The 14,601-nt window shown below is 41.6% G+C and overlaps 1 protein-coding gene across 4 annotated transcripts in view; it reads right to left on the bottom strand.

The window, feature by feature from the left end:
• The window catches only part of CHL1 (cell adhesion molecule L1 like), a 201,264-nt gene that overhangs the window by 134,827 nt on the left and 51,836 nt on the right, over positions 1-14,601 (bottom strand). For 2 of the 4 annotated variants that reach the window (XM_073351144.1, XM_073351142.1), the window contains exon 3: positions 7,373-7,451. The exons of the other annotated variants lie outside the window; for them this stretch is intronic. The gene's annotated coding sequence lies outside the window, so the exon portion shown is untranslated. The remainder of the gene's footprint in view (positions 1-7,372; positions 7,452-14,601) is intronic. 4 annotated transcript variants of the gene reach the window in all.

Raw genomic sequence — 14,601 nt, 5'->3', positions numbered from 1 at the left:
ATTAGCATTATAGAAGGAGATGAGTGGCTATGCTTGTCTTCAAGCCCTTTTGCTGAAGAAAGCATTTAATAATGACTGGCATCTAGAGCTGGTTTCACTTGTTAATAGTGGCATACTTTGTAAAAATGAGAAAAGTTTTGGAAGCACTTTCTTAACATTGCCATTTTTGTGCCTCTAAATGTTTCCTCTGTAGTAATAAGAACTGTACTACATGTTTTATTAAAGTGCACTTTCTAAAAGATTATTTTAATGAGTAACAAAGAGTCCAATCCCACTCCTGTTGTCATCAATGGCAAAACTCCCATTGTATCAATAAAAGCAGGACTGGGGCTCAAAAACTTTACTGCCGAGCCCCTTTAAACCAATACCTAATTGAAAAAAGCTTCCAGTTTTTTTAATAGGCAACCTTCCCATTGTACTTTCAATTCATTGCTTCTGTGGTCTACCAAAAGGCAGCAAGCTCCTAATAAATAAAACCACAGAAGGACAGTTTAAGACATTAAACTCTATGCTTTATTAACAACCAAAGGCCAGATTATGTTTCCATTTCCCCAATGAATATCCAGAGTAACTCCTCTGAAGCCAGTTGATTAACATTAGTGAAACTGATTTGATTTAGCTTTCTTTCATATTAGAAGAAAAGTTTTATATTTTAGTAAATTAAACTCAAATCGACTCTCTTTCTTGACTGAGAGTATGTCTACACTGCTTGCAGCTCATGGACACACTCCTAAGCTATCTTTAATTTAGTTAGCTCAGGTAGTGGAGCAGTGAAGCTACAGCAATGCATGCTTCATCATGGACCAGCCTCCGTAATTCATTACCCAGAATTGCAAGCAGGTTTGAACAACCTGTGCTGAAACACATGCTGCTGCAACTTCACTGCTCTGGCACCCAAGCCAGCTAGATCAAAGTTAGCTCAGCTATGTCTACATAAACCGCAATGACACCCTGTGATTGCATTGTAGACATACCCTGTGGAGCAGCAGTTTCATTCAGCTTGGAAAATGAACCTAGTGCAGAAGGTGGCAGTTTGCCTGTTAAGTGGTGTGTCATGCCATGAGCACATGACTCCAAAATCTTCACTGGCTGTCTGTTAGTTTCCAGGTGGAGTGAAAAGGGTTGGTTGTGACTCATTAAACCCTATGGGTCTTCCAACTCCCACTGAAATATACTTCAGTGGGCGTTAGATCAGGCCCCAAGGGTAAGTCTACATGCAGCTGGGAGGGAGCCTCCCAGCCCAGGTAGACAGACTCACACTAATGGGGCTAAGGTTTGTACACTAAATGTAACTGTGTAGATGGTTGTGGCCCATGGGGCAGCTCAGGCTTGCAAGCCCACCCAGCTCTCTGGGTCTGAGCTTAGGTGGCTAGCTAAAGTCTCTCCTGGAGCCACAATATTTACACAGGTTTCAGAGTAGCAGTCGTGTTAGTCTGTATCTGCAAAAAGAAAAGGAGGACTTGTGGCACCTTAGAGACGAACAAATTTATTAGAGCATAAGCTTTCGTGAGCTATAGATGCGTCCGATGAAGTGAGCTGTAGCTCACGAAAGCTTATGCTCTAATAAAATTGTTAGTCTCTAAGGTGCCACAAGTCCTCCTTTTCTTTTTGCAAATATTTACACAGCTATTATTAGCTCACTAGCTCCAGCCCGACCAGTGTGTCCCCATCTACCTGGTCTGAGGGGCGCTCTCCCAGCTGCAGTGTAGGGATAGCCAGGTCCTATGTCATTTAGGGTAACTGAAAGTGGCTGCTCCTTTGTTATCTTAGCATGCTTTACAAGAGCCCTCCTACTTTGGAATTCACTCACTGCGTTTGCTCAGACTGAGCTCAAATTCATTGACTTTAGAGTAAGCTCAAAATCTTATCTATTGGGGCGGGTAGTTGGGGAAGGCTGGTGACTTCTCTTGGGAATGTGGATCTTTATCTCAGGGGATTTCTTTTTGGGGAGTTCTGAGATAGGCAAAAAAAAATTTCACTTAAAAGGGCCTCTGTGGTATGGAGAAAATTGGGCTATTTTTGTTAATTGGACTGTATTATTAATTATGCTGAGGCTCCTACAGCCTGCTATTGCTTTACTCTATGTCTAAATCAAAACAAAGCAATATTAATATCTTTTACATAAGTATGAATTACAGAAATGTAAAGAAATATCAATATACTGTAAAGAACAATACTACAGTGGCAGGGCTATTGACTAGATGATCATGTAGGTCTTTTCCATCTCTAACTTGCATGATTTTATGATACCACCTTTAAAAAATTAAGAGGAAATGAAAGACTGAGCACTTTTTATACTATCTTCATAAAGCATTCTTGAAAGCATACATCTCCCCAACTAGTTCACCCATAGCCAGTGTCCAGCAACAAAGACTGACTCAAATTGGAGACTTAATCATTAACCAGAAATCACTTAGTGGGAAACAAATGCTTGCCTAATATGAGAGGTTTCATAGGCACCATGCTCATAGGCCCCTATTTGTTCATTAAAATTCAAACAATAGATTCTGAGCAGAAACAGTATGCCTTTGTTTTCCAGTATGGCACATTCAGGATACAATGCTGAGTGCTTTATTATTGGGTGTGTTTCTCACCACGAGCAGAGAGCCAAGATGTCTCTTATGATGACCTGGTGAGTAGCTAAGTGGTGATTTCCAGACACCAGAGATTGTCAGATGACTGGTTACCAGAAACTATTCATTTCATAGCAGCCTCTTCCGAGTTCTCAGCACATGCACACATCTCCTTTGTACTATCTTTCTGTTTTCACATCTCAGGGCTTTCCAATAGTCCCTCTTTTAAATTTAGCAAGGCAACAATTCTGATCACATACAAAAATACCCGGATCATCGGTCAAGTACTTCTAAATGTTATGCAGCAGATTACAAAAACCCAACCCTTTCGAGAAAGTCCACCTATTATAGCTGGAGGAATCATAATAGTATCCAAATTGTTCAACTTAATGAGGTACCATCACTTTGGGCCAACTCTTAATACATGTCTTTAAGGAACTAATTCACTTCTAATGTATTCATATGGAAATTTTTCAAGCTTCAGGTCAGACTTGAAAAAGAGTTCTGTATAGCTCTAAAGCTTGTCTCTCTCACCAACATAAGTTGGCCCAATAAAAGATATTACCTCACCCACCCTATCTCTCTCATATCCTGGGAACAACAATACTGCAAACAACAATGGAAAATATCCTAGGTGCCTAAGTCCCATTTTCAAAAGATACTTAGATTTTAAGGAGCTAGAGCCACAAAGGGGACTCAAAGGTAGTGTCACAACACTTAACTTTTAGGTCCCTTTCCATCTAGGAGAATCCACAGTCCTGAATTAGACTCTTAGGCTCCAGTACAACGCATGGGAAGAATTCGGAACCTAAGAATGGGATTCACAGAAGCCAGCATGCTGAGCCTGGAGCTGCCTATACTACAGTAGAAAATGCTGAGGGGAAAGGTAGGACTTAAGCCATACCCCAAAAGGGAATAAGGTATCTAACAGAAGGTGTTGTTAGGATATAGATATTCAGGCCTGTCTGTAAAGGCCTATACTCTAAGAATTTAGGTGTATTCTTATCACTTGGCTAGTGATAGAGGTATAAAAGAAAGAATCAAAATCACTGTCTGCTGGTGTAAGGGCCTTCTCTTACTGTGACAGTCTGAGGCCCTGTGCTTAGGCTAAGGCTTTTGGCTAAGCAGCAGAGGCAGCCATAAGCTAGGAAGCGAACAGTCATCCTCACATTCCAAACTAGTCAAACTGAAATCAGGTGCTATTGGGCTGTTAGGAATACAATCCTGTCCTGGTAGTGCCTATCTCCTCCAGAGAAAGGGAAGTGCCTAGAAGATGTAGAAGGAAACTTAGTTTGATAGCATCTGTCTGGCAAGAACTCACTTATCAATACTGGGATGTGAAATCCTCACTTCTGTATTGTTTTGTCATTATAGTTCCCACTTTGCTGTTGTTTGTCTGTATAATCTCTGTCTGGTTCTGTGATTGTTCCTGTCTGCTGTATAATTAATTGTGCTGGGTGTAAACTAATTAAGGTGGTGGGATATAATTGGTTACATAATCATGTTACAATATGTTAGGATTGGTTAGTTAAATTTCAGGAAAATGATTGGTTAAGGTATAGCTAAGCAGAACTCAAGTTTTACTATATAGCCTGCAGTCAATCAGGAAGTGAGTGGGTGGGTGTGGGGAAAATGGGAACAGGGAATGTGGGTAAGGAAATTGGAATCATGTTTTGCTAAAGGGGGAAATGGGAACAGGGAATGGGGGTAAGGAAATTGGAATCATGTTTGGCTAAGGGCAGGAATGGGAACAAGGACACAGGTGTAAGGCTCTGTGGTGTCAGAGCTGGGAATGAGGACACTAAGGAAGGAAACTGGAATCATGCTTGCTGGAAGTTCCCCCAATAAACATCAAATTGTTTGCACCTTTGGACTTTGGGTATTGTTGCTCTCTGTTCATGCGAAAAGGACCAGGGAAGGAAGCGGGTGAAGGAATAAACCCCCTAACAGGTGTCTCCTGCCACTTGGGATTCATAGCAATGAATGCTTTCCAAGGGTTAGGCTCCAAAGCCAGGCCAGTCCTTTCTCACAAAAAATGAAGGAGAAAGAGCAGCTGCTGGTGGTGCCCACCCCTTATACCCAAAATCTCAGTGTACCTGGAAGGCAGAAGACCCAGGTTCAATTCCCTCCAAGTTCCTGAGGTGGAGCATAGACTTGAACCACCTTTCCCACCTCCTAAGAATGCCCTAACCTCTGAGCTATATGGTAGGTGGCTCAGGATGTGAGGTTGCATCCCACTCTTTCCAATTCCAGTCCCTTCTCCAATCATTATTTACGTATTTCATACGCAATGGAACAGCTTCAACAGGTGAGCTTGAGAAAGACTCCTCCTGAACTTTCAGTGTGACTTAGGAGCGAAAATGCCTGAGGGTTAGATTTACAAAGGTATTTAGGCACCTAACGAGACAAATGTGTGCCTAATGTAATTGACAAGAGTGCCTAAGCAGGTTAGGTACCCAACTCCTATTAAGTTATTGGCCTTCACACACTTGTGCAGTGGGGAGTGGGGAGCAGAGGGGTGGAAGAGTATAAGGAGACTGCCCCATCCCCAATCTGTGTGTTCACCTAATGGCCAGGCACAACTGCAGTTCCTATTCTCAGGAGAACACAGGGATCCTATGTCCTTCCTCACCTAGGCACACTTGGTGTCCCATAAAGGGCAAGGAGGGTCATGTGTAGGTCAGGTCATAGCTCTACTCCCTTATGCATGTGAGGTGGTGAAATAAACTACAACCCAGGAAAGAGTGTGGCAATGAAAGAGCAGTCTCCATGCGCCTGGGAGCCCCTTCACTCCAAGCATTCTGGATCTCTGAGGTGCTTCCCCTGGGTCAGGGCTATCATTAGCCCACAGGGACAAGCAAAATTCTTATAAAGGATAGAGGATAAAGGGACAGGAAAACAACTGCCTTTTCCACGTTTCTACTGCTGTCTCTTGCACCTACATCTTTCGCTCTTCTTCTCCAGGTGGGGAAGCAGAAAGGTAAATCCTAATTGCCTAATCCTGCATTCTTTGTGCACCCAGAAATACCTGTGTAACCAATGGGAGCTTTGAGTGTGCAAGGAATACTAGGCCAGATTCTAAGGGATAAATCCTCCCTGCATAGAACTCCTATAGTCTTCAGTGGGAGAGCTCTGCACACACAGGAAGCTTTGGATGACTGGCTCCTAGCTGCTGACTGTAGGGCCATTTCTAGACAAATTATAATATTTGACTGTACTGATGGACATGCTATGTTTGCTTTCCAAAGAGAATGAATCTCACAGCACACATTGCATGTGAATAGACATTTTCTTTAAGGGCATTTTATTCAAATTACTAAGACTTACTGGACCCTTTTTGACACACAAGTTTGCACCACTTTAACGAACAATGTGTTTTTAGCGAAACTAGTGCAAGTTTGTAAGTCAATTATTTTAATTTCGCTTCATCCAATAAAAAGCTGAACTGACACATGAGTAAAAAGAAAAGGAGGACTTGTGGCACCTTAGAGACTAACCCATTTATTGGTTATTATTATTATTAATTGGTTAGTTTCTAAGGTGCCACAAGTCCTCCTTTTCTTTTTGCGAATACAGACTAACACGGCTGCTACTCTGAAACCTGACACATGAGTGTATACACAGAGGTTTGCATCGGTTTAAAAACAAAGTTAAACTGCTGGAACATCAGTACATGTACAAGGCCTTAGATTGTTAATCACTGCAGATGTGACCTTTTGTATTGAGGCCTTTTTTATTAATGTACAGTAGTCACAATTACCACAAGACAGCAAAATCTTTGTCTGCTTCTATCTACAGATGATTTATTATTACTACTCCTATGTAAAAGCCTACACTTTGGGAGAAGGAGGAAATCCATATGGAAACAATGAACAGTGAAATGAAAAAAAAAAGGAGGAAAAAAGTGTCCACTTATACAGATATTAAGCCATGTAACTTTTGGATAAAATCCTGATTTAATTTTCTATACATGGAGTCAGGACTCAGGAGCACTTTTGCAAAGCACAAGCGATTGGAAAGGAAAAACTGAGGACTGATACTAACAAGAGCTGGCATACTGCCGCGGTCCAGGTTGACCACAGTGCACAGGGGCTGGAATTATGAACACTGCCTGTAACGGCACAATCAGATTGATCCAGCGTGTTTTGTTTGTTCATTTCTGGAAAATGTCAGTTCAGCTAATTCAATCAGAAATGCATCAGGCAGTCAGAATGGGTTTTCAAACGGTCAGAAAACAAAATAATTTCCCATAATTTAAAGATTGAAAAGCTCCTGACGCCTCATGGAAAAAAATATTGAAAATAATAATTTAGTTTACAAAGCATTTCTGTTCATATAATCAAATTTCTTATGTAAGTCTCTTCCCTATTTATTACTATCATCATTCATAGAAAATTATAGTATCCCATTTTTCAGACTGTAGTTTGCTCATTTCTCAAACTGTTTAACAACTCACCATTTCAACCATAATTTGGGGGAAAAAACTCCAGCAAACCTGGAGATAAATGAGAGGAGCGGTTCTCAGCAAGGGACCCCTGAGGGCAGGAAGCTGAAGCCCAAGCCCTGCTGCCTGGAGCTGAAACTGAAGCCAAAGCAACTTAACTTTGTGGGGCCCCCTGTGGCACGGGGCCCTGGGCAATTGCTCTGCTTGCTACCCCCTAACCCGGGCCTTCAATCTACTGGATATGCAGAAAAACAACTGTTGTGGCACAGGTGGGCTGTGGCGTTTTTTATAGCAGGTTAGGGGGGTGGGGGGGCTCAGAAGGAAAATGGTGGAGAACACGTGAATTAGAGCATACCTTTAAATAACCTTCTGAGGAGGATGTCAATCAGTCTTTAGGTTGAGAAAGAGTTGCATGAATTGGCCTCAGGATTTATCTAAAATAATTGTCAAAGGTAAATTTATTAGTTAACTCCTTTAATGCCATAGGATGCAAATCATCCAGATGAGCCAATTGTATATGTAAATGTTCAGCTTTTCCAAGCATTCCCTTTCTTGCTTTTTAGCACTAGTTATTTTTAATGGCTCTTCATTACTTCCTAACTGTACAAACCTTATTTCCTTTATTTTTCCACTTAAGGACAGATTTACAAATGCCAAACAAATATTTACAATCCAATGCAATGATTAAGCAATGGCTAAGAGGTTTCCTGGGCCATGCCAATGTTTATTTTATTATTTATATGTACACGTGTGTGCAATGGGCAGTGTCAGACAAACTTAATCATAGATAATGCTATCAGCCCAAGCTATTTTAGGTGTGTGTGCACACACACACCCACCCACACGGCTTCCCAATATAAAACCCTGTTTTCAGTTTCTTAAACCTTTGCAAAAGTACCAGTTTGGATTGAAATTTTCCATGCTGCTTGTCTCCCTCAGATTTATTATTATTATTAGAAAACTTCAGCCAAAACAGTCAGTCATTTCCAAGAACAAGGCTAGGGGAAAATATGTTGTTTTGCCCATGTTGCAAATGTTCTTTGAAATGCTCTAGCACCCACATATTTTGGAGAAGATTTGAAAATTGGTCCGGGGCATGGCCTGTGTGTCAGGGATGTGCTGTCCCCATGAAAATCCACCCAAATTCAGACAAGTTCTACACCACTGAAAAATAGCCATTCACACTCTCTCAACAGAGACTTACTAGAACTTCACAGAAAAAGTGTTGACGATACCATCCTATGGGTACAAAGGTCTAGCTACTCAAAGGTCCTAATGCTGACCACGCTGCGTGCAGCATTCCCACAGAGCAACTGGGCATCTCCATCCCCTTACATCTCCTACTGCTGACCAGACTGTACATGGCCCATCCCCACAGAGATACTGAGCATGCTCCAGCCCAGGGCAACAGGGACCCAGAGAACTTTTCCTAGTAATTTAACAAGTTGGGCTAGGGCCAGACCCTAGAACCAAGAGAATAAAGCCTGTATCTCCGGTGCTCTCAATAACCACCTTGTTGGTGGCCAGGCAGCAGTGAGAGGAGATTTATTCCCTCGATTCAGATGAGATTATATCAGAATGGTTGGGGGAGATGAGAGGAGCAGATTGGGACAAGGAGTCTGGTGATATTGGGAGGGGAAAGAGAGAAACTGTGAATGGGAAGTGAAGGAGGGACACAGACTGGCTGGCAAGTGGACTGGGCCTAGTTTGGCAAGGAAGCTAGGACTGGGAGCTGGTGCAGCGAGCAAAGACTGGACAAGGAGACTGGAACTAGGAGTGCAGGGGGAGGGTAAGCTGGAACTTAGAATGAGAGAATGAAATGAGGAGCACTTGGCTGGTGGGGAGACACAGAGATCAAAGCTAGGGGGAAGGTGGGGAACTGGGACTGGGCAGACAAGGAGACTAGGATTTGGAACCAGTGTGGGGGAGAATGTGGGTTGCAGGGGAGGAGAGGCAGATCTTAAAAGTAGCTGGGGTGCTGGGGAAGAACTGCAACTTGGCAGGCAAAAGACTAGGACAAGGAATCAAGTGGAGCATGTGCGCTAGACAGATTGGATGAGGAGCACAGGGAGGAAGACTAGGGCTGAGAGACAATGAAAGGGAAACGGAGAGAAATATATCAAACAAGGGACCAGGAAGGAGAACTGGGGCTGGCTGGGCAAGGAGACTGGGGGCAAGGAGCTGGTGTGGGAATGACACGGGGACTGGTTTGTCAAGAAGACTTGGCCTGGGTGTTGGGAAAATGAGACGAGAAGTCAGTGTGGAGAATGGAACTTGAACAGTGAGCCAGGGGAGGGAGACTAGGACTGGCTGGACAAGGAGACTGGGATGAGAAGCCTGAGGCATGGAAATTGGGACAAGGAGCATGGGCGGGGAAGAGACAAGACTGGGCCAGAGACAGGTTGGAGAGAATAGGATAGAAGGGGTTGAGCTTGGGAGGAACAGCCAGAAGAATTTGTGCCCCCTCTGGAGCCTGGAATGAGAGCTAATATTACATGATCACATACTGGCTTCTTCCCATGCCCCCCACAACAAGACCCCTACTTCATTCAAAGCCTAGGGGGGCCTGCTCTGGGGGTGAATTAGGGTTGTGTACTGAAGGAGCCTGTTTCTGGGGGAGCTTCCCTACTCAGTGGTTGCTGTGAAGTGACTACATGGCCCTTGAATGCTGCCTTTCCCCTTTGTCACCAAAGGAGATTAAGACGACACACACAGCCACTCCAACTCTCTGGAGCTGGGGGGAAAGTCACTGCAACTGACTGTCAGTCAAATGTCCCTAGACACTTATGAGTTAAATAGGAATAGTGGCCAACAGGTACAGAATGGAGCTGTCAGCTCGAGTGAGGAATTTCCCCAGGCCCCAGGAAAATGAAGGGCTGTGGTCACAGCAATGCCCCCTGCTCACCTTCCAGCTTCCCACATGCACAATCACTGTATACCACCTTGTTCCCTACCCCTACTTTCTTTCTTCACACTCCATCTAAGTGACCTCAGAGAGATTTTCTCCAGTCCCACATGACTTCCACAAGGAAGAAGGCAGGGAAGGACCTGTAGAGAGCTGGCAATTGGCACAGGAAGCATGTTTGTATTAGTTATCACCCCCATAAATCAGCTCCCTGGATTGTGACTGCAAAACTAGTGTTGAGATGCTCGGTGGCTCTGTCTGCTGGCGCTAGTCTATTAATCTTCAGGACAGACCAGGTCAATGCAGAGTCTACGAAGAGTTACGGTGCTAATAGAGCCCCTTATAAAACAAGAGCAGGATCTGCTCTTTTAACCATGAAGGACCAAATTCTGCACTTATTGAACCCCATTTGTGCTCTAGTCCAGTTGTACGTCAGCACAGAGCCGAGCACAAATTATAATTTGTGACTGAATATACAGAACAGAGACTGACTGTCATCGGAGGAGAAAGTTAGGTTCATTTATCATGAATAGCAGGGGATCTTATAGAGTTTCTTGTGGGGGGAGAGGGGAAGGGAGCAATATAAATGATATTAGCAGTATTTTGCTTTCTAAGCAAAGAGGGAATACCATACCTACCGGTAATTGCAAAAAAGGAATCTAAGAGCTTCCACTTGAATTTTCTTTTATGGGACAGTCTGCATATATTTTTTTGGAAGTGAATACATCCCTTCATAAACTCATTTCTTTATAGAGCCACGGCCTCATAATGAGCTATTTTGATCCAGTTAATTAGCAGCTTCCATCCTCACCACTTTGATTAAAACAAGTGTGATTCTAAGGTTGACAAGAGGCAGTAAGCTAATTCATTTGACTAGCTTTGAGCTCATTAAAAGTTGGGCTGAAATATGCCTGAAGTCAGAAAGAAAAAAATTTCATATGAAGCAAAACTGGCCGTCTCTGCTCAACATAGTGCTAGGTTTGTAACATGGTAGGTGTTTTGCAGCTCAGATCAGAGATGTATTATTAGAGCTTTGTGCTTGAGTTTGCTCAGCACCTGTGTGCAAAATGTCTTTCTTAAATCAACATTGCCAGTCTTATTTTACTGATACTTACATTCAAATAAAGGAAGAAAAGAACAAGTTTCATCTCCAATTTCACTGCCTTGTATGTAATACACATAAGCAAGAGCAATATGTGATGTGTTTCTCAAAGGCTGCTTTGATGTATATATATATTTCATTTATACTCTCTTTTGTTTGGTGCAAAGGTACTTAACTCTGATGTTTACTTCTACCAGTTGCTCATTTGAGGGAGGATGTATTAGACTTTGATCAGGGGCTTTGATTTATTATAGTCACTGTTTGATCAGTTACTTGCCCCATGAGTATTTGATCTACTTGGTAGCCTTTCCTATTTCATTTATATTCTTTGTTCTATACACACACCCCATTTTGTTTGTTTTGTTGTTAGCATTTTGAGGGCTTAAAGACTCATTCAGCTCAACAACAAGCTTTTTTTCTAAAAATTGATTTTTTTAAAATAATTTGGCAGAGTTATAAACTGCTGTTCTTTGGAATTTTCCATTAGCATGGCCTGCTCTGGATTTCCTTAGGGCAAAAAGTCATTCCAGTGAGAGGGTATGTAATTTGCTTTCTTCATTGACTTTTCCTCTGGTGATTTGTATTGCTGTGTTGCATATTCTTACGGATTTTTCTTGGTTAACCCCAAAATATTCAACATTTCCATATGGTTCTTTAAAGACATGCTTATTTCAGTATCTAAATAGGATTCCAGGTTTCAATTTTTTGAAAACAACATACAAGCTTTCAGGGGATTTGTTTCATATATTTTGGCAGTTGTATTTTTCTGTTATTTCATGAACATCTATGTATTTGATTTATAGTATATTAGCAATCTACTTTCTGTCTCTCTTTATGCATCTATCTGGTGCAGATCTCTATGGAAAAAAACACACAAAAAAGCTATTCTTTCATAGGTTCCAAGGCCAGAAGGGAGCATTGTGATCATCTAGTCTAACCTCCTGTATAAAAGAGGAGAACTTCCTCAAAAATAATCCCTAGAGCAAAGCTTTTAGACAAAATATCCAATCTTAATTTTAAAAAGATATCCATGATGGAGAATACACCAAGACCCATGGTAAGTAGTTCCAATCATTAATTACTCTCACTGTTAAAAATTTACACCCATTATGTACCCTAATAATGAAATATATCAAACTCATTAATACTTAATAAAAATAATAATCATAAATGCTATTTTAAAATTGATTTTATACGGCACATTAAAAACTTGATGGCTCAGGAGATTGATAATAAGAGAGTGTCTTTCTTCTCAAGGTCATCAATTCAAACTCAGTTCAGGCTGGTAGTGATTGAAAGTTGCTTGGTGGTGGATGTTAGCGATCCTAGTCCAGTTTCTAATGGATAGCTGCTTGCCACAGCACAATTTGTGCTAGCTGGCACCTTTGTTGGAATTCTCAGCATAGAGGCTGAAAACTGAATGGGGTTTTGGACTACCCTCATTAGTCCCTTCAGGCCTGGCTTGCTGGGGCAGTGTGGGGAAGCTTGGACTGACATTGTCTGATCCAGAGTAACAGCTGTGTTAGTCTGTATTCGCAAAAAGAAAAGGAGTACTTGTGGCACTTTAGAGACTTACCAATTTATTTGAGCATAAGCTTTCGTGAGCTACAGCTCACTTCTCACGAAAGCTTATGCTCAAATAAATTGGTTAGTCTCTAAGGTGCCACAAGTACTCCTTTTCTTATTGTCTGATCCATAACTGTTTGGAATCTCAACAGAGCACTTCACTCACTCATTTGACAATGTACTTTTGCAGCTGTTGTGTGTCAAATAAAAGCATTCAGGCTCTATATTGAGTAAGCGGATAGATACCTCCTTTCATAACTTGGAACAACTATTTGCTTGCACTCTATCATGTTTACCAGCAAATAAACCAGGTCACATATTGTGTTACTTTACCAGCCAAATAAAGCCTTGTCCTAGGATAAAGCCTCGAGAATGCTGATCAGCATAATGCCCCTTGTCCCAGTACAATGTCCTTGAAATGTTATAAATATATATATATAACATATATAAATTTTCAAACTTACACAATGTGTCATTGGCTGTAGTCCTTGCCTGATGGAAATCATTGGTAGGCAAATCTTTTATGTTTTCCTTTAGTTTGACTTTTAATGCCAAATGAGGCCTTTTGTTTAAAAAAAAGTAGCTCACTGGGCTAAATTTTCAAGTTCTTCCAAAACGCACCCTCAGCATTTCTTTTGCTCTCATATTTTGCACATGCAAAACTCAACACTTGCCCGTGCAGGTTGAGTAGCTGTGCATACATCTACTGTGAAAGCACAAACCACTTGTTTGCAAGTGCATACATGAAAGGTCGACAGGTGTAAGTGGGAATGAGTACATAAAACATGTGACTTCTAGTGTTATATAGTGGAAAGACATTTCCTCAGTATTCTGCATATGAAACCCAAATGTTCTTGCATATTTAATCTAAAAACAACTTCCCTAATGATTTGTAACTTAGACAAACATCTCCTTTCACACAACTCCTAATAACAGGTATGTTCAGAAGCATCTAAGTGACTTAGGAACCTAAGGTAAAATTTTCAGAGGTGCCTAAAGTCCCAGAGACATAGGATCTCTAAAGCCTAAATCACTTTTGAAAATGCAACTTACGTGCTTTTGAAAATGTTGACACAACATCTTATATAGCTAAGAGTGAAATTTTCCCTGTACAAATGATCTACACAAGGCTTTATGCACCACTACAGCCCCACATTTCAGGCCAGTCTGTGCAATTAGGGCACAACTGTGGACCGGTGTGATTCATACTTCTGCTACTCCAGGGGTAATTTGGGAGGGGTTTGGTCTCCCTGGGGAGTGCATTCACCACACCATCTTTTAGGACTGTAAATTGTATGATCTCCATTGTTCAGCTGTTGGAGGGAGTATATGGCCATGATCTTGTGCAGGTATAAATTTCACCCAAAGGCTTCCATCTTCGACATCCTTGTGTTCAAATCCAAGTTTGTGGAGAGATGTGTGTATGATGGGGCAGATAAATTTTATCAAATTCCTTCAGACCACATATGCATCCTCATTGTTCTGATGTAGCTGAGGATAGACAATGGCATGGGATAGAAAATCTACTTTTCCCCAGCATGTAGTCAGGTGTTCAACCAACAGATAGCTCAGTACCTAGGATTATAAGGAAGACTGGTTGGTTTGATTAGAGAACCTCTTTTTGGGTTGCAAACACTAAACAGCCCTAGTCATTTCACTACTGTCTTAAGGCGTTCACATTAAATACTGATCTGGATTTAACCGTATTTTCAAGTGTGGAAGAATCCTGAATGCATCAGTTAAGGTCTTTAGCCCACACGATATCTCAATGAGATCAATTTCAAAGATAACTGTGTGAAGAACCGTCTGAAGGATTTTTCCCTTAATGCCTTAATTCATTCGCTATTATAGTTATGATAACCTTATGCAGGGTACTTAAGCTCAATTTGCCCTATATCAGTTGGGGTTGAGGGGGGTGTTAATGAATGAGCCATTTTTCCCAAGACCAAAGCTACTCACTTTCTTAGGCAGGTTGTTTGCTTTCTTAAGCATGCAGAAAAGGACATATCAA

This window comes from Lepidochelys kempii, chromosome 7 (assembly GCF_965140265.1).
Source record: "Lepidochelys kempii isolate rLepKem1 chromosome 7, rLepKem1.hap2, whole genome shotgun sequence".
Lineage (NCBI taxonomy): Eukaryota > Metazoa > Chordata > Testudines > Cheloniidae > Lepidochelys > Lepidochelys kempii.
Note: the sequence above shows the minus strand (reverse complement) of the source record. Positions and strands in the feature narration are given on the sequence as shown.